General features: G+C 37.3%; 1 protein-coding gene, 1 non-coding gene and 1 pseudogene across 2 annotated transcripts in view; 2 read left to right on the top strand and 1 right to left on the bottom strand.

Moving 5' to 3' along the window:
• Positions 1-25,643, top strand: part of LOC122491016 (serine/arginine repetitive matrix protein 1-like) — a 63,314-nt gene that overhangs the window by 23,968 nt on the left and 13,703 nt on the right. The window lies entirely within an intron of this gene.
• LOC122492227 lies at positions 1,696-16,990 on the top strand (annotated as a pseudogene).
• Positions 18,475-18,606, bottom strand: LOC122492509. Its single transcript, XR_006299684.1, has one exon. It is a non-coding gene; the product is annotated as a small nucleolar RNA SNORA72 (small nucleolar RNA).

Genomic DNA, 25,643 nt, shown 5'->3' with positions numbered 1-25,643 from the left:
ACTCTGTATTCACGGACTTATGGGGGGAATAAGATGACATATATTTGCATATTATTTAAAAATAAAATTTTTTTCAACGTTTATTTATTTATTTTGGGACAGAGAGAGACAGAGCATGAAAAGACATAAAGAAGTGGAAAGATACTCTGTATTCACGGACTTATGGGGGGAATAAGATGACATATATTTGCATATTATTTAAAAAAAATTTTTTTTTTCAACGTTTATTTTTTTTGGGACAGAGAGAGACAGAGCATGAATAGGGGAGGGGCAGAGAGAGAGGGAGACACAGAATCGGAAACAGGCTCCAGGCTCTGAGCCATCAGCCCAGAGCCTGACGCGGGGCTCGAACTCACGGGCCGCGAGATCGTGACCTGGCTGAAGTCGGACGCTTAACCCGACTGCGCCACCCAGGCGCCCCCTATTTGCATATTATTTTAAAAAGAAATGTAAGAAGGATAAACCAGAAACTACTGAAAATGTTGGAAAAGGAGTGTAACTTCTCTGAGCTTCCTTCTTTATGTAGTTTTGACTTTTTTTTTTTTAATTTTTTTTTTCAACGTTTATTTTATTTTTGTGATAGAGAGAAACAGAGCATGAACGGGGGAGGTGCAGAGAGAGAGGGAGACACAGAATAGGAAACAGGCTCCAGGCTCCGAGTCATCAGCCCAGAGCCCGACGCGGGGCTCGAACTCACGGACCGCGAGATCATGACCTGGCTGAAGTCGGACGCTTAACCGACTGCGCCACCCAGGCGCCCCTGTAGTTTTGACTTTTGAAACTGTAAATATTTTACATATTAAATCAATAAAAATTTAAAAAGCAAACCCTTAAGACTGAACACAGCTACAAACGAAGCTCCCAAATGAAACTATCATCTAGATACCATAACTCGGGAAAAAAAGTTCATTCAACTTGCTTTTGAGCACAGTGTTATCTTAACAGAATGTATTTTAAGTACAGAAAGAATTGTGAATAAATAATGACATTTTCTTTTTAGGTTTGTTTTTTATAGTGCTATCAGTGAAGAAATTCTCAAGTTATTTTGTATGTGTTAAGAAAACTGTTGGAAATCAGAAGATTTTTCCTCACTATGGGAGAAGGGAGATACCAATTGGAGGTTAGGAAGAATCCTGGCTTTTTTTTTTTTTTTTTTTTTTGGAAATTAGATTTGATTTGAATTGCAAGTATCAGTATTAACTCATGCTTCTTTAAAAATTTTTATTTCTGGGGTGCCTGGGTGGTTCAGTTGGTTGTGTCCAATTCCATTTTGGCTCAGGTCATGATCCCAGGGTCATGGGATGGAGCCCCATATTGGGTTCTGTGCTGAGTGTGGAGACTGCTTGAGATCCTCTCTCTCTCTCTCTCTCTCTCTCTTTGTCTCTCGCTCTCTCTCCCTCTCCCTCCCTCCTTTCTTTCCTCTGCTCTCCTCCCCTGCTCTCACTTTCTCTCTAAAAATAAAAAAAAATGTATTTCCTAGCCCTGTCTCCTGAAAAGACCTAGAAGCAATAATATTTCAGTAGCATTGGGCATAACTTGTACACAGATGCTGATTTCTAAATACTGTTCTCCACTGAAAGGAACCCAGGTTTTTTGGGGAAATGGCTGATTTTAAGTCTGGGATACAGGAAATACACAGTAAGTTGGAAACATCTTGTGCACAAGAATGGAGAAGTGCTGGAAATTAATGGGGACATGTCAAAGAGATACAGGAATTACCTTAAAGTTTTTCCTGCTGCCCAAATTTGTGATAAATTAAACATCAAAAAGAATAACGATGATAATGTATTATATCATCTTGAGTCAGAAAAGAACCCATTAGTCCATAGTGACACTCAAAATAAAGGTGGCGGTGGAGGTAAGCTTTCTTCTTCCAAAGACTGCTAGCTAATAAATGTAGAAAAAATATAGAATTCGAAAAATCACCATTTGCAACCACTATTGAAATAATTCAGGCAAGGATCATCAAAGGATGCTAAAATTATTGGGTGAAAGAGTTTTGAGGATATTGGGGAATGGGTTATTCACATATTATCATGTATCACCCCACAGACTATTTATTAATTACAATATAGTACACACACACACACACACACACAAAACAATATATTGAGATTGTACCCTAATCTTTAAAACTTGCAGTAGCCCAGGAATGGGAGAAGTTCTTTTACAAGATCTTCAACAGTAATCTTCAGTGGAAGAGGAGAGTTCCTTTGCTTTTTTGTGTATTGTTTTGTAGTGCTCTTAACATCTAGACTCACAAAAGTATAATTCTTGAGGGAAACTGAGGCTACCATAATGGAGATGTTTAGTTTGAGAAGCTAAGCCAAATATTTTATCTTGTAATATAAAACTGGTATGTCTTGCCAAAGAGTGGTATTTTAGCAAAGCCAGACCATGCAGACTTGTGTCTAACACAGGAGAAAGGATTACTTTCCATATTTGGATTTAGACCATGCTCTGTTTGTTTTGCTGGAGGTGTGTATATGTGTTCTTTGTGGAGTAATGTGCAGAGAATTAGGAGCAGAACCTCTAAAACTGGAGGAGAGCTAAGCATACCTGATCTACCTTTGGAACTTTGGAAAAGTGACCTGGACTTGGTCCAATGTAGCACAGAGTGGACTGTGGATATGCCCACTGAGATTCTATAACCCAGAATATGCTGATGTTGGCTGCCATTATGTCATCATTGTCCTGATGGGTGAGAGGGGGTGGAGTTTAGGATGACCATAGCCTTGCTTTGGTGGTGATTCTTTTGAAAGGAAACAATTCTACTGGCAATCATCCACGTGACTAGTAGTTGTAAATTATTGGGGTGCAAAATTTAGGGATGGAGGATGGACAGGAACTAAAGAGGAAGAACTTTTATCTCCTTTTCAGTCCTTGCTGGAAGTATGATGTGGACCGTGAGACATCAAGATAGATGGGAGCCAAACAGGGAGGTAGTCAAGGCAAGGTTCCATTGGTGGTGGCATCTTTGAGAGAAGCCACTTCTAAGAGCAGTAAGAAATGACCATGTCTGCTAAACTCCCCTGCCAACCTATCTCAGCTCTGGTGGGGGTTTAAGGGAAGGGCTTGTCCCAGCCAGGAGACAATGGTAAGGAGCAAAATGCTGCCTCTCCCCTATAGGACAAAGGGGTGATAAGGACGATGTCCCCAGTTAGCAAAGACACACAAATATTTTCCTAAGGGCATCAGTTCTATACAAATCAATTAATTAATGGAGTGTGTACCCATTACTGATTGGTTCTGTCTTTCCCTTATATAGATCCACAATCTCCTATCAATAATTCTGAAATCCCAGTGATTTTGAAAACAATATTTTTTCATAAGTTTACCACTTGCAGATGTCGGACTTCTTAGCCTCCATAATTGCATGAACCTATTCCTTATGATAAATTGTTTATATATATATATGTGGAGAGAGAGAGAGAGGGAGGGAGATAGGTATGTAGGTAAATAGATTTAGGGGATATACATTTATTGATTCCATTTCTCTGGAGATTCCAACTAATACACTAGATAATGAATACACTCCTTCTTTCATAAAATTCTTGGTTAGGGAGAGCTTTAACTGTCATACATTTACAATAGCCTCATTCTTTTAACTGCTGGATGATATCCCTAGTTCTATGGTATATTTAACCATTTCCTTTGTAATAGATATGTAAGTTCTTTATGGTTTCTATTTTCAGAATAATTGCATGTAACTTTTGGCAGAGAAGGTTGCTTCCATTATGGATTGAGAATTGCTGAGCCAGTCTAGCCATAGGGTGAAACACATAGGAGAGGACAATGGAAGTATCTTCCACAGTGAGAATTTGTTCATTCTGTATCACAGACCTTAGGACAATAGCTTCCATTCTTAAAGCTTTGTGACCATATTTTGCCAAATAAGGACATTGTTAAAAAGGCACAACAAAATAAAAAAAAAAACTTTCTACCTGTTATCATCATCGTTTTAAAAAACAGGCTGTTTTAACATAAAGACACAGAGGCAACCTTAGCTTAATGGATGGTCAAATTGAATAAATTCAACTGTATTCAAAATTCACTTCACTGTCTTTATTCTGTCTTTGTAGTCAGCAGGTAAAAAGTTTCTCACTCACCTGTTTCCATTTCCATATGCATCAGAAGCAACTGCTTTAAAATTATTCTGACTTCTGGAATTAAAAAATTTGGAAGAAAAGTAAAGTGAGAGAGTTCCTGCCTTCTGCAAAAGGGAGAACTCACAACCTAAGAAAAGCTGGTTATGGATGTTTCCTCAAACTCTGACATAGGAAGTGATTCTAGGATGAGTTGGAAAGAATTCAAACCTTGGCTTTTGAGATCTCCACCAAAAGGAGGCCTGGCATGGAAAGATGAGCATGATCTGGGCAGGGGGTTTCCTGAAGAGATTGACACCCATTGGGAAGACGCTGTGGCCTGATGTGCTCCATGATGGTACCACAATTATACATAACAGGACAAGTTATTCAGAGAAGAACATCTGAATCTATTAAGTCATCTTTATGCTGCTTTCCTTAACACATTTATCTTCTCTATCATGAACAAATTGTGAGAAGAATATAAAATTCATGAGAAGTGAAAAAATTGGTGATTGTCTTTTAAAATAAAATCACCACAGTCATAGCAGCTGTTCTATTTTCAAAGGCAAGGAGAAGAAGAGAGAGAAATGCTAGCCCAGCAGAAAAGTGAGTGTGAAAAATAAAAGGATGGAGAAGCATTTTCCATGATTAGAAAGGCCCCTGCAGCATTCTAAGCCAGGAGCATCAGTTCAGCCAGCACTATGGTCCTCCCCGCCATCATCATGCTTGAGGCAGCAGGATATAGAGTGAGACCCCAGCTGAAGACCTGTGACTTAGAGTCAATTCTGCCACTCTTCAGGGGAAAACCTTGGACCAGCCAAATGGTCTTGCTGATCCTTTGTTCACTTCTCTATAAATCGGGATAAGAAGATTGCCTTGTGTGACAAGAGAATAAGATTAAAGCCCTGTGAAAATTGGAAAGTGTTATACAAGCAAATAGTTTGTTTGTATTAGTTGTTTGTAATAGTTACAAAATCCAGAAAGGTGAGGGGGGAGTTGGGGTAGGCCAAAGCTAGCCCATTTGGGGACTATGTGCAAATTAGGAAAAAAAAAAGCCCCCTTTGGTGGACACAGCCCAGCCCCGCCCCAGGACTCACAGCTAGGTTTAGTGGGACTTGGCTGGATTGTAGTACTACTTTATCCTCTCAGGTGCCTATGAACTATCTGCAAAACTCATGTGACAGACCCAGTGGTCAGGGTCATTTGTTTGAGTCCTCGACCTCAAGGGGGTCCCAAATTCTGACTTCTATTCAGCAGAAATATGTGCAGAGAATTAGGATGAATCTGTACCACAATGATGATTCTAAGTGATATTTATCTAGCCAAGTCCAAATCCAGTGGGTGAGTGGTCTCAGTCCCGAGCTGCTTGGGCCTCCCTGAGACTTTTGTAAAGCCTAATTATTAATAACCTTAACAAAATCCAGTGATATTCAGCTTCAGTAAAGGTTTTTGGTTAAGTAGCTGCCTCAGCAATATTTAGATGTAGGACATTAATAATTGCATGTAGACACATATCCAATATGTGGTGTTCACCCTTGGACAGCATCTCATTTTGCCCTGTTTGAAACCAGCCTCGATACTGGACTCAGTACTCTTTGTTCATGGCTTGTTTTATCCTAGTTATGCTGTCCTTCTTTCCTTCTGTTAAATACACCCAAGTTCATCCTACCGCTGGACATTTGTGCCTGCTGTTCCCTTTGCCTAGATGCTGTTCTCCCAGATTTTTGCATGGCTCAGTGCCTTCAGCTCAAATGACTTCTCTCATCAGAGAGGCATCTGAAATAATTATGTTGCTTCTAAGCTGCATTTTTTTTTTAATTTAGCATTTTAACATCTCTGAGCCTGAGATGCATTTAACAATTGCTAGTGTCTTATGACTGTGATTAGCCAGGCGGCAGGCATGGCTTAATTGTCACTGCTTGTTGTACAGATGCAAATTTGGATGTTAGTCTTGGTGGGCCTACCAAACATCTGCCCCTTCTTTACAATTTAGTCAACCAATCAGGGACACTAGATACTGGCACCTACATATCTAAGAGAGAAAACTCAAAGGATATTTTAAAGATCATGAAGATTTTCTTTTAAGACTTTATTTTTTAGAGCAGTTTTAGGTTAGCAGCAAAACGGAAAGGAAAGTACAGAGGCTTCCCACATACCCCCTGCCCCCACAGGTGCACAGCCTTCCCTGTTATCAGTATCGCTTACCATCATGGTACATTTGCAGGAAGGTTCTTTGGGTTTGAAAATGGTGAAGCAAATGCTAGCTTTCCTCGCCAAAAATGAGAAAACACAATTCATTATCTGGAGAGATTCTCCTACGACGGAAGCCACACCTCAGGTCTAACCGTGTAACTGTATTTTATACAGTGTTAATTCATGTATGTATTTTAAACTTCAAATTTGTTTTAAAAAAATTATGTACCATAGATATTTATGAGAAATAGCCATCTTTCCTAAGAAGACTTTATCAGACTATGAAAGAAGAATTGAGATATTTATCTTCAAATTATTTGCTTTCCAAAGGCTGAGAAGATTTATTTTTCTGTTCATCTTAAAAATGAAAAAGTAGTAAAACAATAAATAAACTCAGTGACAGCTGACAGTATATATTTTCTAGGATCTGAAATTTGTATTCTTTTGTGGATTCAAACTTTCTCACTATTTCAAAATTATTTCAAATAGCTGATATTTCTCAAGTGGAGCTCATAGCCAAGTTTCAAAAGTATTTGCTTCCACAATATGTATTTTACTTAGTCTATTTTGCTTACATTAAGTTAAGTAGCTAACTTCTCCATCTTCATTTAAACAAAGTAGTTCAGAGGCTCTTAGTACTATCACTTTCAGTGTACTGAAAAATCTAAATTTGCTTCTTAAAAAGTAGCAAAACAGTGCTCAGCAAGCATATCCTTTTTAAAACTCAGAATTCAGTTTGGGTTTTTGTTTTATGTTGTTTTTATTGCTCATAACCTCCCAGGGAGTAACTGTATAGACATACACTGTCTTTTTTTTTTTTTAACATTTATTTATTTTTGAGAGAGAGAGGCAGAGAGAGAAGGGGGGACAGAGGATTCAAAGTGGGCTCTGTGCTAACTGCAGAGAGTCCTATGTGGGGCTCGAACTCCCAAACTGCGAGATCATGACCTGAGCCAAAGTGGGATGCTTCACCGACTGAGCCATCCAGACAACCCTGTATGTCTCACAGTCTTGATTTTGTTTCAGAAAGTATGTTGAAGTGGAGGAAAAGAGATCTCCTAGTTCTTATTCATTCTTCTAGTTTTTGAACCAGGTTTTCTTAGTCCTGACTTTTTATAGGTAGATGTCATGTGTGAAATATACATGGCTAATGTTGATGAAAATAGAAACATGGATTTCATACCTGCTTTGTCTGTTTGGCCCCCTAGTTTCCAGGAACTGACTCTTCTTTTCACTTGCCTTGCCCCTCTTCTGTCTTATCCTCAGGCTCAATCCATGCCAACATTTGATCACAGTGGAGACACTTCTATTCTACCAACTTGCCCTCCCCCCCCCCCCCCCCCTCTTGGCCATAGTCTTGAATCAAAGCTGGGTCAATCAGAGTCTCTCTGATGGCCTTTGGAATGTAGACTAGAAATTCTAGGCTTATTTTGGGAACAGGGGAGCTGGAAACTCAGGTATCAACGGACACTTTCCGCCTTGTGAAGCAGGAAGTAGACTAAACCAGTGTGTAGTAAGAGAGGAGGAAAAAAGGAGATGCAGAGATTGAAGCTGACTTGAAAGCTAAGGGGTGGAGGTGGGGGTGGAGGAAGAAAGACTTCCTGGCTTGGCTGCTTCCTACTCTTGGACCATTTGAATCAGCTCTGCGTGTTTATGATAAATTATCTTGTTTAAATTTCAGCTAGAGGTGGTTTCTGTTACTTAGAAGTGTTAACCAGTATGGTGTTTCCACATGAAACTTTGGGGAATTTCTCTTATTTCTTAATTGTTTTTGTTAGATAGCTGTTGTAATAACCACACAAGGACTTTACTCAGAGAATTTTTCTCACTTTTTTTTTATATATTTATTTTTGAGAGAGAGAGAACAGAGGAGGGATAGAAAGAGAGGGAGACAGTGGATCTGAAGCAGGCTCTACGCTGATAGCAGAGAACACAATGAGAGGCTCAAACTCACAAACTGTGAGATCATGACCTGAGTTGAAGTCGGACACTTAACTGGCTGAGCCACCCAGGCACCCCTTTCTTCCTTTTTTTAAATCTTAGATTTACATGTTTAGTATCTTAATCTTTCTTTCTTCTTTCCTTGATAGAATCAATATTACATGTCTCTCTGTGAGGGGAGTGTAAAGGGTTTCAAGAAAATCTGCAAAGGTTAGGATGATATGGTCCATATACATTCTCTAAGTAAAACTCTCTTCAGGGACAAAACTCTTCAAAGACGAGAAACATCTGGGGATAGAATCCAAATTTAGCAGGACACAGGCAGCAAAGGTCAAAGTAAAAGAACATTCAGCTTAATAGTGCGATGGAGGTAGAAAGGAACAATCAAATTTCAAAATGTAAGCATGCCATATTCTTGCCAATTTTTCTTTAGAAAAAACATTGAAACGAGAACTGTAGAGTTATAATGTTCTAATATAAACTTATCATCAAGGTTTAGATAGAAAGTTAAACTCTAAAAAGTTATCCAAAACAACATTGTTTTTTAAAAGTTTAGGAAAACTACTTAGACATACAAATTAAGAAACAGAAAAGGGAGATAAAATTCTATGAAAATTCAGGAAATGGAGAATAATATTCCTATAGATGATGAAAACTTGCCCAAAGGACATTCTCATAAAGCAGATTAAAAACTATAATATCTCAAATCAAGCTAGAATACAAAGAAAATGATATAACAAATGAAAGAACAAATAAGTTTTATTTGACGTGATGGATCTCAGAAAAGAATTAAAATCATTAAGAAATGAACAAAATGAAAAGGCAGCCTACTTAGTGGGAGGGCATATTTGCAAATTATCTATCCAATAAGGGGTTAATATCCAAACTATACAAAAAACTTGCGCAACTTAACATTAAAAAAATATGGTTAAAAAATGGGCAGAGGGCCTGAATAGACATTTTTCCAAAGAAGACATACAGATGGTAAACAGACACAACAAAGTGTTCAACATCACTAATCATCGTGGAAATGCAAATTAAACCACAATGAGATATTACCTCAAACCAGTCAGATGACTAATGTCAAAAAGACAAGGACTAACAAGTGTTGGTAAGGATGTAGAGAAAAAAGAACCCTTGTGCACACTGTTGGTGGGAATGTAAATTGGTGCAGCCACTGTGGAAAAGAGTATGGATTTTCCTCAAAAAAATTAAAAAGAGAAGTACCACATAACCCAATTATTCCACAGCTTGGTATTTACCTAAAGAAAACAAAATACTAGTTCAAAAAAGTATATGCATTCATACGTTTATTGACACATCATTTACAATAGCCAGATACAAAAGATTTGGAAACAAGTATCCATCAATAGATGAATGGATAAGGATGTGGTATGTGTATACAATGGAATATTACTCAGCCATAAAAAAGAATAAAATCTTGCCATTTGCAACCATATGGAAGGACCTAGCACATATTATGCTGAGTAAAATAAGTCAGGCAGAGAAAGACAAAAACCACGTGATTTCACTTATATGTGGCATCTAAAAACAACAACAAAAACAACAAAACAAATGAACAAACAAAAAACCAAAACAAACAGACTCGAATACAGAGAAAAATTGGTAATAGCTGTAGGAGGCAGAGAGAGGGCAAAATAGGTGAAGTGTATTAAGAGGTACAAACTTCCAGTTATAAATAAACAAGGAATGAAAAGTATAGCATAGGGAGTATAGTCAATAATATTATAATAACTGTGTGGTGACAAATGGTTAATTACGGTCATTGTGGTGAGAATTACATAATATATAGAATTGTCTAATAATTATGTTGTACACCTGAAACTAATACAACATTGGATATCAATTATGCTTTAGTTAAATTTTAATCTAAGCTTTAAAAATTATGTGCTGAAAACAATATTACACAATGCCTAATATCAAAAAACTAGAGATTATCAAGATGTATTATTATTTACTATCAAATTAATGCATTTTTGTGTAGACCTTATTATACAGCTTCTTCTGTATCCTCTATTTAATATCCACTAATTGGGGTGCCTGGGTGGCTCAGTCGGTTAAGTGTCTGACTCTTGGTTTTGGCTCAGGTCTTGATCTCCTGGCTTCATGCATTCGGTTCCTGCTTGGGGCTCTTTGCTGACAGCATGGAACCTGCTTGGGATTCTCTCTCTCTGTCTCTCTGTCGGCCCCTCCCCCACTTGCACTGTCTCTCTCTCAAAATAAATAAACTTTAAAAATTATAATTAAAGGTATATATTCTATTTAATTAAAGAATATCTTAAGATTGTAAAGTAAATTGGGAACGGTTGCAAATGGTGCCTTTTTAAACCAATCTTTGTTAATCAAAGTTTTCTTAATACTTTGTAACTAAAACAAAATACAGAAATAAACTGGGTGATAAGGTTGATATGCTGCTGCTGTTTGCCATATCTCCCTGTTTAAAAATTTTATGTTTACTAATTTTATGTTCACCTTTGTTTTTATTGTCTGCATTCTAGGTAAGTATCATAAATTTGAGTTTATAGAACAAACATCTGTTAATAAAATACCACTTTTATTACTTTCACGTGTTAAGATAGAAATGGAGAACTGAAACAAAATCAAAACTAGAAAAAGAATACAAAATAATGCCTCAATGGAAGATGAAACGAAGGGAAATTTTTAAAAATCACAAAGAGAGAGAGATGAAAAGGAGTAAAAAACCAATAAGACAGTGCACCTGGGTGGCTCAGTCGGTTAAGCGTCTGGCTCTTGACTTCAGGTCATGATCTCATGGGTTCATGGGATTGAGCCCTCCTTTAGGCTCTGGGCTGGCAGTGCAGAGCCTGCTTGGGATTCTCTCTGTCCCTCTCTCTCTGCCCCTTCCCCACTCGTGCATGCCAGCTCTCTCTCTCTCTCTCTCTCTCAAAATAAAATAAATAAACTTAAAAAATATAAACAGTGAGACAGGCAGAGAAGGTCAACGTAATTAGTAATATCTGAGGAAAATCTTGACAAAGAAAAAAAACCCTGAAATCTGTAATTTGAGACACTGAAATGAGAATTAAAATGAAATATTGAGAGGGCACTCAGTTTATCTGATAAAGCTGACCCAGAATGACCATCACTGAGATACAGTCTAGTGAAATTATTGGACTTTAAAGGGAAAGAAATAAAAATTCCTTTAGGTACTTAGAGAAATAGCCCAAGTCATTTATACAGGGAAGAAAGGAATATTGTCTTTACATTTTTCAACATCAACACTTTATTCTTAAAGAAAAGTAAGTAATATATTTAAGATACTCAAAGCAGGAAAATATGAGGCAAGAATTTTATATCCATACACGCTGTCATCAGCATAAGAACTCAGGGAATAGTGTTCTTGATGAGTCTACTGGAGAAGGGGGATTAAAATAAGTAAAATACTTAAAGTGACATTGATAAAATGACTTGATAAGCATTTAACTTCTACTCGGAACTAAGACTAAGTGAGAGATATAAGGCAGAGAATGTAGTATGTAATGGCTGAATGCTCTGACAATGGAGATATAGTACAATTGTAAAAAGAAGTGGCATGAGAATGTGGAGAGCATATGCGACTTTGTACCTCTCCAGTCATCACATTGATGGTATTGTCACTGGCTCCTACTGACTAGAGATGGAATAACTTGGGTATCACTAAGAACAATAAGAACAAAACACACCAAATATATTTAAATCCATGATTTCACCCTGATCCAAAAAATTAATTGGTCATCACTGAAGGATGCTTGGAAATCAACTCTTTATTTTGAAAATTGATAAATAAGAGAAAACAACCAAGCATTTATCCTGCCTTTCCTGTATAAACTGTAACACTAGGTAATCAAATAGTAGATGATGTGAATTTTCTCTTTATGGAAGAAGTCCATCAGATAGCTGAAGAAGAAAGAATAGAATTTGAATATCAACATTTTTTTGGCCATCCGTAATGAATTATTGAATCTAAGCATTGAGCATCAGTGGCTGCCACCATCACAAAAAGACAGACAAACAGATATTTTGTGCCTGGAAAAAAACGCAGCACCACCTATAAAGTAGTTTGTCCCCCTACCCCAAATTAGTAACAGTAACCAAACTTGAATGTGACTCAGTCTGGAAATACAGGAAGGTCCTTCTATTGTGGCCTGCAATCCAAGTTATGACCACTCTATTTTGGAGCTTGAAAAGGCCAGATGCTTCTATGCCCCAGACTGAAGTTGTTTTAAATATTTGGTGGCTGCAGTAAAAGCAGAACACCTTACTGTGTTCTCCTAAGAATCTTCAACTAGAAAAAGGAGCAAACTCACTAGCAAAGAATAGATTTAAAAAGTTTTAACTTCCAAATGGTCTGGAGCTAGCTATGGATTGGGGGGTGGGGGGTGGGTGGAGAATAGAGAGGATAGTAAGTAAATGATAACCACACACATACAAAAATATGGAAGCACATTACCAACAAATTTCTAAATCAGAGCAATAGCCTATGAATTTCAATCAACTATCCATGGCCCCAGATCTTCACTCGGCATGAATTCAGTTGCAAAATTTGTATAACTCCCCAAAAGGCAGCCTCCCAAATCATACCTTGAATGAAATCTTGGAAGAAAACAAACCAGGAAAATCCTCCTGACATAATTAATGAATTTTTTTTTCATTGAGGTATTTGATCTATCTTAAATTTATCTTGGTAAAAGGAATGAGGTTATCTCTACACCATTTATTGAACAGTTCTTTTCTCTACTAATGTCTATAATACTAATGTCTATAATAGAGAATACTTTTCTCTACTAATGTCTATAATACTTTAAATTCTCATACATATTTGTATCTATTTCTGGATTCCATTCTGTTTCATTGATCTACTTATTTATGTAGCACTACCTAAATTTTAAAAATGGTACTAAGAGGAATGCTGTATTATTGCATGAATTATAAGGAACTACTGAAAACCTTAACCTCTGGAATGTCAGAAATCAGGAAGCTTCAAGAAATAGATATTTTTTAAAGCATTCTGCCATTAAGGTGACTTAGGTCTAACAATTCACGTTCTGAGTGACTTTTGTCTAAAATTTCAAATTCCTTGGAAGATTTAATTGGCTCAGTTTAGGCTGGGTATCAATCCCAGAATCGATTATCTATTCTTGGGGGCACACATTTGTGTATTATAGATATGATTGATGAGTACTGAACCTTATGTATCAAGGGAAGTTTCCAAAGAAACATAAGGTATTGTAAGCTGAACAGTACTTTGAAAACTGTCTTCTCCACTATGCCCATCAACCCATTTCATACATCTGAAGCTCTCCTATCTCTGAATGATGCAGTTCCCCCACCCAAAATTGCAGCCACTCCTTCCCAATAGAAAATGATATAAATTTGTGTCCCTTTATTGATCTAGCGGTAATACCATAGGACCATATACCTGTAAGCCAAGGGTTTCCTAGAGTATGCCTACTCTTCCAGTTCTGTCAGATACCCTTAGATACTCTCCAGCCCATGAATTAGCTGGAAAATTTTAATCATCACTAACACATGCTAAATAATGGTGGTTTTTAAACTGGGATGCAAGTACATTTAGAGATACATAAAACCTTCCTAGGGGTACTCACTCCAGCATGAAAAGTTCTGAGAGCATCAATGTCCGGAGACTCAGCTTCAATATGGAGTCTTTCTTGTAATTGGTTTGCCTAAGATGTGTTTGAGTTAGAGGACTCTTGCCTCTCCCGACTTTCCTGTCTCCTCCTTTACAGTAGACTTTCCTTACTTTACAACTATACCTTTCCCCCATCACAGATCTTATTACTATGTTGCAGCTACCAGGTAGTAAAACCTCAGAAGGACCAAACTACAAGCTATGCTATTTTTTATTTTATTTTATTTTATTTTTATTTTTATTTTTATTTTTTAAATATAATATATTGTCAAGTTAGCTAACATACAGTGTATACAGTGTGCTCTTGGCTTTGGGAGTAGATTCTTAAGATTCATCGCTTCCATACAACACCCAGTGCTCATCCCAAAAAGTGCCCTCCTCAATGCCCATCACCCATTTTCCCCTCTTCCCTGCCCTTCCCATCAACCCTCAGTTTGCTGTCTGTATTTAAGAGTCTCTTATGGGTTTGCCTCCCTCTCTGAAACTATTTTTTCCCCTTTCCTTCCCCCATTGTCTTCTGTTAAGTTTCTCAAATTCCACATGAATGAAAACATATGATATCTGTCTTTCTCTAACTGACTTATTTCACTTATCATAATACTCTCCAGTTCCATCCATATTGTTGCAAATGGCAAGATTTCATTCTTTCTCATTGCCAAGTAGTATTCCATTGAATATATAAACCACATCTTTCTCCATTCATCAGTTGATGGACATTTGGGCTCTTTCCATAATTTGGCTATTGTCATTGGTGTTAGAGAAGCTTTCTTTAATCAAGGTACCTTTATAACCCACAGGAAAGCTTTGTGTCTTTTGCTATCTCATGTGTTTTTCAGTGGAGAGTGAAACATGACATTAGAAACAGAATATTAGAAACAGTATTAGATGGGGCGCCTGGGTGGCTCAGTTAAACGTCCGACTTCAGCTCAGGTCATGATCTCACAGTTCATGAGTTTGAGCCCCGTGTCAGGCTCTGTGCTGACAGCTTGGAGCCTGGAGCCTGCTTTGGATTCTGTGTCTCCCTCTCTCTGTGCCCCTCTGCAGCTTTCTCTCGCTCTCTCTCTCTCTCTCAAAAGTAAAACATTAAAAAAATTTTTTTTTAGAAACAGAGTATTAGAAACAGGAGAAATGGCAATTTTCATTCAATGACTTAGTCCCTTTTATCCCCTGACTCTTTTAAAAAGAATTATTTTTCTGTGAGAGAGTCCCTTGACCATTAGCAGGAAATTCGGGGACTCTGGCACCTTATCTCTCCTGGGTGACAAACCCATGACAAGGTTCTTTTCCCTGTCTAACTTGTACACTCAAGATATGACAAGACCAATTCGAGAAATATCCATGTGCTTAGAAGCAAGCTCTCTGCATTTATACCACTCTTGGTAAGCTTGGTGGTTAACTTCATCCACTTGTGCCTTTGTGTATGTCTCAGTGGCATGTTTTTCAAATATTCAAGAAAAAGGAAGCAAAAAATTTCATTTTTACTTCTAAGAATTGGATCAATATTATATCTTCAAAGCAAAGGAACAGATATTGAGGATGAATAGGTGTTTTATTTTATGTTTCTTGGACACCACAGAGCTCCTTAATAAACATTCAAAGTCAGTTTTTTGTCAGTGTCAGAATCACTGAAGGCATTCTGGGGTGTTATGGATTAAATCAGTGAGAAGACTTGGGGATTTGAGCCAGAAGAGTCTACATGGACTACGACAGCATGCAGAGTTGCATTAAGGAATAATGCTTCAATAAATATAGAAGTAGACATGAAGCATCCTACTGCACTTCCTGAGTGCTGCTTTCTTGGAGCTGACCATGTGGTAAAATCTCTGGGAATTAAGCTATGTGGAAACATACATTTGTGGAATCCAGAAAATTGTTACAAAATTTGAAAAATGTTTTAGAAATAGATTTTCCAGCTCATGGTGTCCTGGAAAAATCTGATTTTTCTATGCATTGTGAGATCTGTTCTGCCTATCAACTTGATAGTGCCATTCCTAATCAAGTGTGTCATAATTCCCAATGTGGACAGCTTCAAATTTTCTTCTATGAGTGGTTAAGAGGACTACTGACTAGTAGACAGAGTTTTAACATCATTTTTGGTGAATGTCCATATTGTGGTGAGCCAATAACCTTGGAAATGTCTGGGAGGAAACCCTGAAATACGAATGTAACATTTCTGTGAAGAACTAGAAACTTTAGAAATTACTGAAAAGATTTTAGTTGATATCTTCAGAGAAAATATAAAACAAAACATACTAATGTCAAGAGAAAAAGAATGGTGAACCTATAATAATACACATCTGCCTTTGTCTCCTCACTAAGAGTAAACTGGGAAATTGTAAGACAAAATCCTGTAGAACATTCTAAGTCTGTGACCTCTATACCAGTTATAGAAGTTGTATGTGTCAAGATGGAGATCTTAAATTATTGAGTATCTAGACTGGTAAAATTTTGATGGGGTTCATAAAATGAATTGGGGATGAGTACGTATTTTATCTTTTGTTAAACACTTATTCAGACTGGTAAAAGAATCATTTTCATTAACATTTAACAATAGTATTGTTTACTCTATATCTGTATTTATTTTTCCTTAAAGTGAAGTCTGCTGGCTGTCACTCATTAACCACTTCTCCGTTCATTTATTTATTCCTAAAAGGTACTAATTAGATATTTATTAACTAACAGGAATGTGTTATGAATTTTTAGGAGTAATGCATTTAACAGCATTCGCTGAAATTGCTTTCTGTACATCTGCTTTGCTAGTAACCCAACATTTTTCTTTTATTTGGTTGTTAATTTGCACAAAATAGATTAAATTTGTTAATGTTTACAAAATAGATTAAAATGTACTCTTAGGAACTGCATTTATGGTAAGTGTTATCCAAATGGAGTCAGGATGTAATGCCCCAAGTTAAATATTGTATTCAACCAAGATTAGTTCCTTGTTTTGCAAATGATGATTTGCTGTTCTAATTCTGTCAAATGTATGGTTACCAACTATCATTTTCAGACATTAAATACAGTTGCATGTGGGGTGCCTGGATGGCTCAGTCTGTAGAATATGTGACTCTTGATCTTGGGGTCGGGAGTTCGAGCCCCACTTTGGGAGTGGAGATTGCTTAGGAAAAAAAAAAAGGAAATGAAACTATGTATGTATATAAAGAGAAATCTAGGTGTATTCTAGTATCCATGCATAAAATGTCATATCAGTATCCATTTCTTCGTATATCTGTTACCTTTTTAAGGCACTTTCAGACTATCAAATGTTGTAGTTTTGTATTAATATAGTTTTTAGTTAATAGTAAAAAACCATAATGTGAAATTTCCAGTTTTATGGGGAACCATTTCTGTCCAATTAGAGCTTGAAAACTAAGGTATTTCTTAAAAAAACAGGAATACTTAATAGTCATTTAGTAAGTATGGGTTAAGATTTTAAGTGTAGTTTCCAGAAATGAGAAAGTGAGTAACTTTAATGATTGGGTTTAAAAAGTCCTTTGCAACTCAAGTGGTCTGTAATTCTTTGCTTGCAGTAATGTTGAAGGAGGACCTAATTGTCAGTGTTGTCAGCTATTGGATTCTTAAAATTATTTTTCATGATAGATACCATGTGATTTTTAAAAAATAACTCAGGAGGGGGCACCTGGGTAACTCAGTTGGTTAAGCATTAGACACTTGATTTCAGCTCGGATCATGAGATTGAGCCCCACATCCTGCTCTGCACTGACCGTGCAGAGCCTGCTTGAGATTCTCCTTTTCTCTCTGCCCCTCTTCTACTTGTGCTTGTGCTCTCTCTCTCTCTCTTTCTGTCTCTCAAAATAAATAAATATTAAAACAATTAAAATTAAAAAAATAAAAACTCAGGAGGAATTCAAAGAATGAAATGATAGCACTAGAACAAAACTCATTCTATTCCTGTCTACTCATTAATAGGAATAGCACTTCTCAGAAATAAAATCTATAGAGATTTAAAAATTTGAATATAATTGATGTTGTGCCCTTTTCCTTCTACTAATGAGTATTTTTCATCTATAAATCCATAGCTATATAGTTTAAAAATCTCTAATTCAATAAGAGATGAATGTCTAATAAATCTTTTATTTTTATATTTATTATTTTTCATCAAAATATTTTTGTATGTTGTTTTGGTCATTGTGTTTATTTAACAATTGTAAGGTTGAGTCATTCTAGGAGACATTTTTTTAACCTTAGAGTCTTGTATTCCAGAGAATCTAAAAACATTAATTTCAATATATATATGTGGTTTCATGACACAGAGTAGGAAAATGATGGTCAATATATGACACTCAAGCATAAACATATAATACGTGAGGATAAAATTTTGTGAAGGAAGTTGAATGCAAATATGAATTCAAGGAGAAAAATAATGATCTAAAACTTTTGACTTTTATTTTTTTAATTACTTTTTAGTTTTATAATTCATTTAATGGCAACCGGTAATCATCAAATTAGCAGTGGTTATCTTCAAAAGTTATTACTCTTGCTTTGCTTTCATTTTCAAGGATTATCAAATACCTAGAGTCAGAGACATCTCCTACATAAGTTTCATTTTATGAGTCAGACTTGGTTTATCACCAGCATTGATAAAACCAGACTTAGGGAAATAACTAGGTCTGGGGACACATGCACGGTCTTAATATAGCAAATGTTTAGCCTGCAAGAATTATTGCAAAATCAGAACAGCGAAAATATTTGCAGAAACTTTTGACTTTTGAAAAAGAGCTTGTTCAGAACTGATGGCTACCAGATGGGCAGTGGGGTGGGGTTGGGTAAAATAGGTGAAGGAGAGTAAGAGTGCACTTACCGTGATGAGCACTGAATAATGTATAGAATTGTTGAATCACTATATTGTACACCTGAAACTTACTATAATACTGTATGTTAACTACACTGGAATTAAAAAATAGAGAGAGGTTGTTCATATATTTTTAAATGGATGTTAGTAGCTTTCAAATTACTATACTGTTGAGTTTGTAGTGAATTTACTTAAAAGAATGATGTATTTTATTTTAAAATGTCAATATATATAATTGCCACAAATTAACCCCTTAAGCTCATGCTGAAAAATTTTAGGTTACCTAAAATTGTACAACAATGTTTTTTAAAAATTCTTTTGAAGAATTCTTGCAAAGAGGTTTGAAGGCTACTGCTATAAGCAACTTAGGGGAAAAGCAACTAACTTTTCCCTTAGGGGAAAAGGAAGAGGAGAGAGATTAGGGATCTTGTTTAAATTATGCTAATTCTTAAAAAAATAAGGGGAAGGGGCAAATATTTAATCTTCTGGTACTACTTTTGCATGCCAGGCAGAAGCCTGAAGTCTGAAGAAGGAGAAGTGAAAGCTATTACCTTCCCTTTAGAGGCATGACCCAGAAGTTGAATCTATCACTTCCTCTATCCGTTAAATCTTAGTTCAGAACCATAGACAGTTGCAAGGAAAACTGGGAGATGTAAATATTATTCTGATGGCCAGTTGCCTAGTCAAGGAAATATAGTACAGGTCTTGTTCTCATTTTCACAAATGGTTATGCAGCCTTAGTTTGGTGTTAATGATTTCCCTTCTTTACCATTCTACTGTTCTGTTCTTTTTTTCTTTCTCTTTTTTTTCTTTTTTTTCTTTTTCTTTTTTCTTTTTGGTGAGAGAGAGAATCTCAAGCAGGTTCCACACTCAGTGCAGAGCTTGACACAGGATTCAATCCCACAATCCTGGGATCATGACCTGAGCTGAAACCAAGAGTTGGATCCTCAACCAACTGAGCCATCCAGGTACCCCTCTACAGTTCTGTTCTTTAAGGCCAGAGTACGTGATAAGAACAGCAGGAGCATTATATTACTCCTTTACATTTTTTCGTCATTAAATAAATTTTTGTGTAGGGGTGCCTGGCTGGCTCAGTCGGTTAAGCATCCGACTTCGGCTCAGGTCATGATCTCACAGCTCGTGACTTCGAGCCCCGCGTTGGGCTCTGTGGTGACAGCTCAGAGCCTGCAGCCTGCTTCAGATTCTGTGTCTCCCTCTCTCTTTGCCCCTCCCCTGCTCATGCTCTGTCTCTCTCTCCTTCAAAAATAAATACACATGAAAATAAATAAATAAAGCAAATTTTTGTTTAGAGGCAATATTGACTAAGAAAGCATATTGGTATAGGATGTTCAGTAAGTAAACAGATGTTAGTCCTGGCAGAAGAATGATGGATAGGGAAAGCCTATTCAAATGCAAATTTAAGCATTTATTCTTGGTATGGTCTACATGACAAAAGGGGTCAAATAAAATCAGCCTGGCAACAGGTAGCTAGCTGTCAGGACCCTAGAGGAATGGTACCATCCTAGTGCTAGGATTTGCTACCCTGCTAGAAAATTAGGTACTCAACATTGGCAGGGCTGGCCTCTGTAAGGGAAGATTCCTTATTGAGCTCATGCATATGCCATCCCTGCAAAACCTATTGGTACTTCACGTATTAGATAATTGAAGACACACCTAGCAGGTGAGGGAGAAGGATGACTGACATCCATAGAAACAGTACTCCTGTGCACATGGTTATTAAGAGCCTTTTCCTGTCCCCGTGGGCTTCTGTAATAAGTTAAATGGGATATGTATTAGTGAGTCTGTTGGCTTTGTAGTAAGTTCCAAATTCACAGTGGCTTAAGTAAGATAGAAGTTTTAGTCTCCCATAATATTTTAAACATAAACAGTCTGGGGTTGATATGATATTGGGGGTCCAGGTTTATTCTAATTGCTCTGTCATCTCTAGAATATTGCTTGCATGCTTATTAGTGTTTTATACTCATCACTACATTCACATGTCAGGCAGAAGCCTGAAGAAGGGAGAGTGAAAACTGATTCCCTTCCCTTTAAAGGCGAGATCCAGAAGTTGAGTCCATCACTTCCTTCTGTCCACTAAATGTTAGTTCATAGCCACAGATAGCTACATGGCAGGCTGGAAAATTTAGTACCTCAGTTATTTCAAGGGCTTACTCATCACATGCAGTCATGGCTAGTCTGCTGGACAGCATAGACATAGAAAATTTGCCTTCCTGCAGAAAGTGAGGTTGTACAGTGCTGCTTTGGGCCAAAACTACCAGTTTATAGGAAATATGAAAGAAAGAAGAACAAATCAAATGATGCCACAAGGAAACAACCAGCCAAATTCTAAATCTGGGCCATTCTATAAGATAAATGACCCAGTTTTATCAATTAAATGATATTTTAAAAGGATTTTAAGAGACATAACAATCAAATGTGGTTAGTAATTTTGAATCTTAATTGGAACAAACTGACTATAAAAAATACAATTTTGAGATAAGAAAATATGAATATATACTGTATATTAAATATTATTAAGGAATTATTGCTTATTTTTAAAGATATAATAATGGCATAGTGGTTATGTTAAAAAATCTTTTTCAGTTACAAAGGCATACTAAAATGTCTGGGATTTGCTTTACAAATATTTAAGCAGGGGCGCCTGGGTGGCGCAGTCGGTTAAGCGTCCGACTTCAGCCAGGTCACGATCTCGCGGTCCGTGAGTTCGAGCCCCGCGTCGGGCTCTGGGCTGATGGCTCAGAGCCTGGAGACTGTTTCCGATTCTGTGTCTCCCTCTCTCTCTGCCCCTCCCCCGTTCATGCTCTGTCTCTCTCTGTCCCAAAAATAAATAAACATTGAAAAAAAATTTAAAAAAAAAAAAATAAAAAAAAATATTTAAGCAAAAAGCAAACCATGGAGAGGGATAGGTGAAATGAAATTGGGAACATTTTAATAATTGCTAGTTATGTACCAGGTACATGAGAATTAATTATGATATTAAAATAAATAATAAAAATTTTAAAAAGAAATAAATATGGCAGCTGGTAATACGTCCAAGCTAACTATTGCTACACAGCCTTGAGTTGCCATATCTCTGCATTTTTCAAAGAATCAAAACTGCAGATTTAAAAAAATAAAATCTCTTGATTTCATAAAACAACAACAATGTGGCCAAATACAATAAATAGATCAGTGGGCTTGAATTTGTCCTTAGCCATCTGGTTCTTCTCTAGGAAAAGTTTGTTTTGTTAATAACTTGTTTCCCCCTAAATTTACAGTGTATTCAACTTCTTTAATAACTGGAAACTGGTGGTTAAGGTCAGTGTCTGGGGACTCAGAGACGAGTGACAGATTGCAACAAACTGAATGGAGCTCTGAGTTTTGTCAGTGAAGGGCATGTAGCCAAAGGCTTAGGTCACAACATAAGTGTATGCAGAGAGGAACAGGTGGAGATACAGTATTAGTCCTGCCATGGTGCTATGGGCTGAACTGTGTTCCCCCCACCCACAAGTTCATATGTTGAAGTCCTAACCCCTAGTACTTTAGAATGTGATTATATTTGGAGATGGGGACTTTAAAGTGGTAATTAGGTTGAAATGGAGTCATTAGGATGGGTTGTAATCTCATATGACTGATGCCCTTATCAGAGTAGATTAGGAAGAGAGCCAGGGAAGATGGCAGAGTAGGAGGCCTCCAAATTCACATTCTCCCACAGACACACTGAGGCAACAGCTACGTGTAATGCAACTCACTCTAAAAATGACCTGAAAACTGGTAGAACAGACTATCCACAGCTAAAGACTTAAAAGGAAGACTACATCAAAAAGGGTAGGAGAGGCAGAGATTCTGTTGCCAACCAAACCCCTGGTGTGGCAACCCACAAGTAGGAGGGACATCAGAGGCACAGAGGAGCAAAGGGGTCAAGTACCACACTGGGCACCTCCAGCCTTGGGGACCTGCACAAGGAAGATGAGCTATGATAATGTCTGTCTTTGAAAATCAGCAGGGCTTAACTCCAGGAGCTTTGGAAAGTAGCTGGGCTTAACTCTGGGAGAAGTAGATGGCTATAACTCTGCTCTTAAAGAGTCAGTGCAGTGTATCACTTGTTCCAAGATATGGCACAGAAGTAGCAATTTGAAAAGCACCTGGGTTATATGTGAAAGATTTGTTGAATAATTTTAGGACATGTGCCAGAGGGACAGGGATCTGCAGGAGCTTTCTCTTGGAATGGAAGGGCTAGTGGGCACCATTTTTCTTGTCTTCCTTCAGCCTTTCTAGTCAAACACCTGTGGGAGGCAGTTTGACATCCTCCATTTACCTTGTCAACACCACTTGCCCCACCCCAGCTTTCCCCTTTAGACCTACCACACCCAACCTGCCTGCTATGGCAGGTGTCCAAAGTGCCTTCTACATTGCCATACCTAGTAAGCATACTCATTTGGGACTAATGTCTTCCCAGAGTGACTACCATCTGCCACACCCAGTGGGGAGTTGGAGCTGATATTGGCACCTGTCCAGAGTGACTCCTGACTCACGGAGAGGGGGACCTAGCCCCATCAACCAGCACTCCAACAGTAGCCACAGCCTGGCCTCTCAGCTGGCAATGCAGGGATTGGGGCAAGACATTGCAACCAGTGTGCCCACATCAATCTTGGCCAGTCATTGCTGACAGCCAAGCTGGGGGCAGTTCAACCTACCAGTGTGTCCATAGCAGTTTCAGCCCACCCACAACAAGAGGGCTCACACAGCCCACATAGAGGACCCCCTGGAGCACCAGGTTCTGTGACCAAGAGGAAATGCACTACTGGCCACCACAGGACTTCTATACAGGCCACTACTTTCAAGACCAGGAGATATAGGTGACTTAACTAATATGCAAAAACAGAGAGGCAAAATGAGGAGATAGTGGAATATGTTCCAAAATAGAAGAACAAGATGAACCCCCAGAAAAAGAGCTAAATGGAGATGGAGAAATGCAATCTACCTGATTAAGAGTTCAAAGTAATGGTCGTAAAGATACTCAACAGATGAGAGAAGAGTGAATGAAATCAGTGAGAACTTCAACAAAGAGATTTAAAAAAATTTTAAAAAGAACCTATCAGAGCTGAAGAAAATAATAACTGAGCTGAAAAACACATTAGAGCGAATAATAGATTTGAGGATGCAGAAGAATAGTTCAGCACTCTGGAAGACAGGGAAGTTGAAAGCAACCACTCTGAACATCAAAAAGAAGAAAAGAAGTAAAAAGTGAGGATAAGTTAGGATGAAACGAAATCAAGTGTACTACCATGTGCATTATAGGGGCCTTAGAAGGAGAAGAGAGAGAGAAGGGGGCAGAAAACTTGTTGCCAATAGCTGAAGGGGCACCTGGGTGGCTCAGTTGGTTAAGTGTCTGACTTCGGCTCAGGTCATGATCTCGTGATTTGGGGGTTCGAGCCCCACAACGGACTCTGTGCTGACAGCTCAGAGCTTGGAGCCTGCTTCAGATTCTGTGTCTCCTCCTCTCTCTGCCCCTCCCATGCTCATGCTCTGTTTCTCTCTGTCTCTCAATAATAAATAAACGTTAAAAAAATTAAAAAAAAAAGTCATAGCTGAAAACTTCCTAACCTGGGGAAGGATACAGACATCTAGGTTGTAAAGGGGTAGTAGATCAATCACTTATAATGCTAGTATGAAGGTTAAAAGACACAAGTAGTAAAATCAATTATATCTACCAAAATTACTCGAGATACACAAAATAAAGATGTAAAATGTGGCATCAAATACATAAAATGTGGAGGGGGAATAAAAATGTAGTGCTCTTAGAATGTGTTCGAACTTAAGCAACTATCAACTTAATATAGACTGCTATATACATACGATGTTATATATGAACCTCTTGGTAAATAAAATCCAAAAACCTATAATACATGCACATACACATAACAAGAGAAAGGAATCCCAGCATAACATTAAAGAAAGTCATCAAACCTCAAGGGCAGAGAGTTAGAGAAGAAGAAAGGAACAGAGAACTACAAAAACAACCAGAAAACAATTAACAAAATGGCAACAAGTTCATACCTATTATTAATTACCTTGAATATAAATTGACTAAATGTTCCTATCCAAAGAAATAGGGTGAGTTTAGTTGGTTAAAATACAAGACCTATCTATACACTGCTTACAAGAGACTCACTTTAGACCTAGAGACACATACAGACTGAAAGTGAAAGGGATGGGAAAAGATATTCCATGCAAATGGAAGCAAAAAAAAAAAAAAAAGCAAAAACTAAAACTGGGATAGCAATACTTATATCAGACAAAATAGACGAAACAAAGACCATAACAAGAGACAAAGGACATTACATAATGATAAAGGGAATGATCTAACAAGAGGTTATAACAATTGTAAATATCTATGCACCCAACATAGAATCACCAAAATATATAAAGCAAATATTAATGGACATAAAGGGAGAAATGATAATAATACAATAATAGTAGGGGACTTTAACACCTTACTTGCATCAATGGATAGATCATCTAGACAAAGAAATCAATAAGGAAAGAGTGGCTTTGAATAACATATTAGACCAGATGAAGTCAATAAATAATACTGAACATTCCAACCAAACAGCAGAATACATATTCTTTTCAAGGCACATGAAACATTTTCCAGGCTAGATCACATATTAGGCTACGAAACAAGTCTCAATAAATTGAAGACGGTTGAAATCATATCAAGCAGCTTTTCCAACCACAACAGCTTGAAACCAGAAATCAATTACAAGAAAAAAAAAAAACTAGAAGGAATACAAATGCATGGAGTCTAAACAGCATACTACTCAACAACCAATGGGCCAAAAAGAAACCAAAGAAATAAAAAAAAAAAATACTTGGAGATAAATGAAAATGGAAACAACAGGTCACCATCTTTGGGACTCAGTGAAAACAATTTTAA

Source organism: Prionailurus bengalensis, chromosome C2, assembly GCF_016509475.1.
Source record: "Prionailurus bengalensis isolate Pbe53 chromosome C2, Fcat_Pben_1.1_paternal_pri, whole genome shotgun sequence".
Taxonomy (NCBI): domain Eukaryota; kingdom Metazoa; phylum Chordata; class Mammalia; order Carnivora; family Felidae; genus Prionailurus; species Prionailurus bengalensis.
Note: the sequence above shows the minus strand (reverse complement) of the source record. Positions and strands in the feature narration are given on the sequence as shown.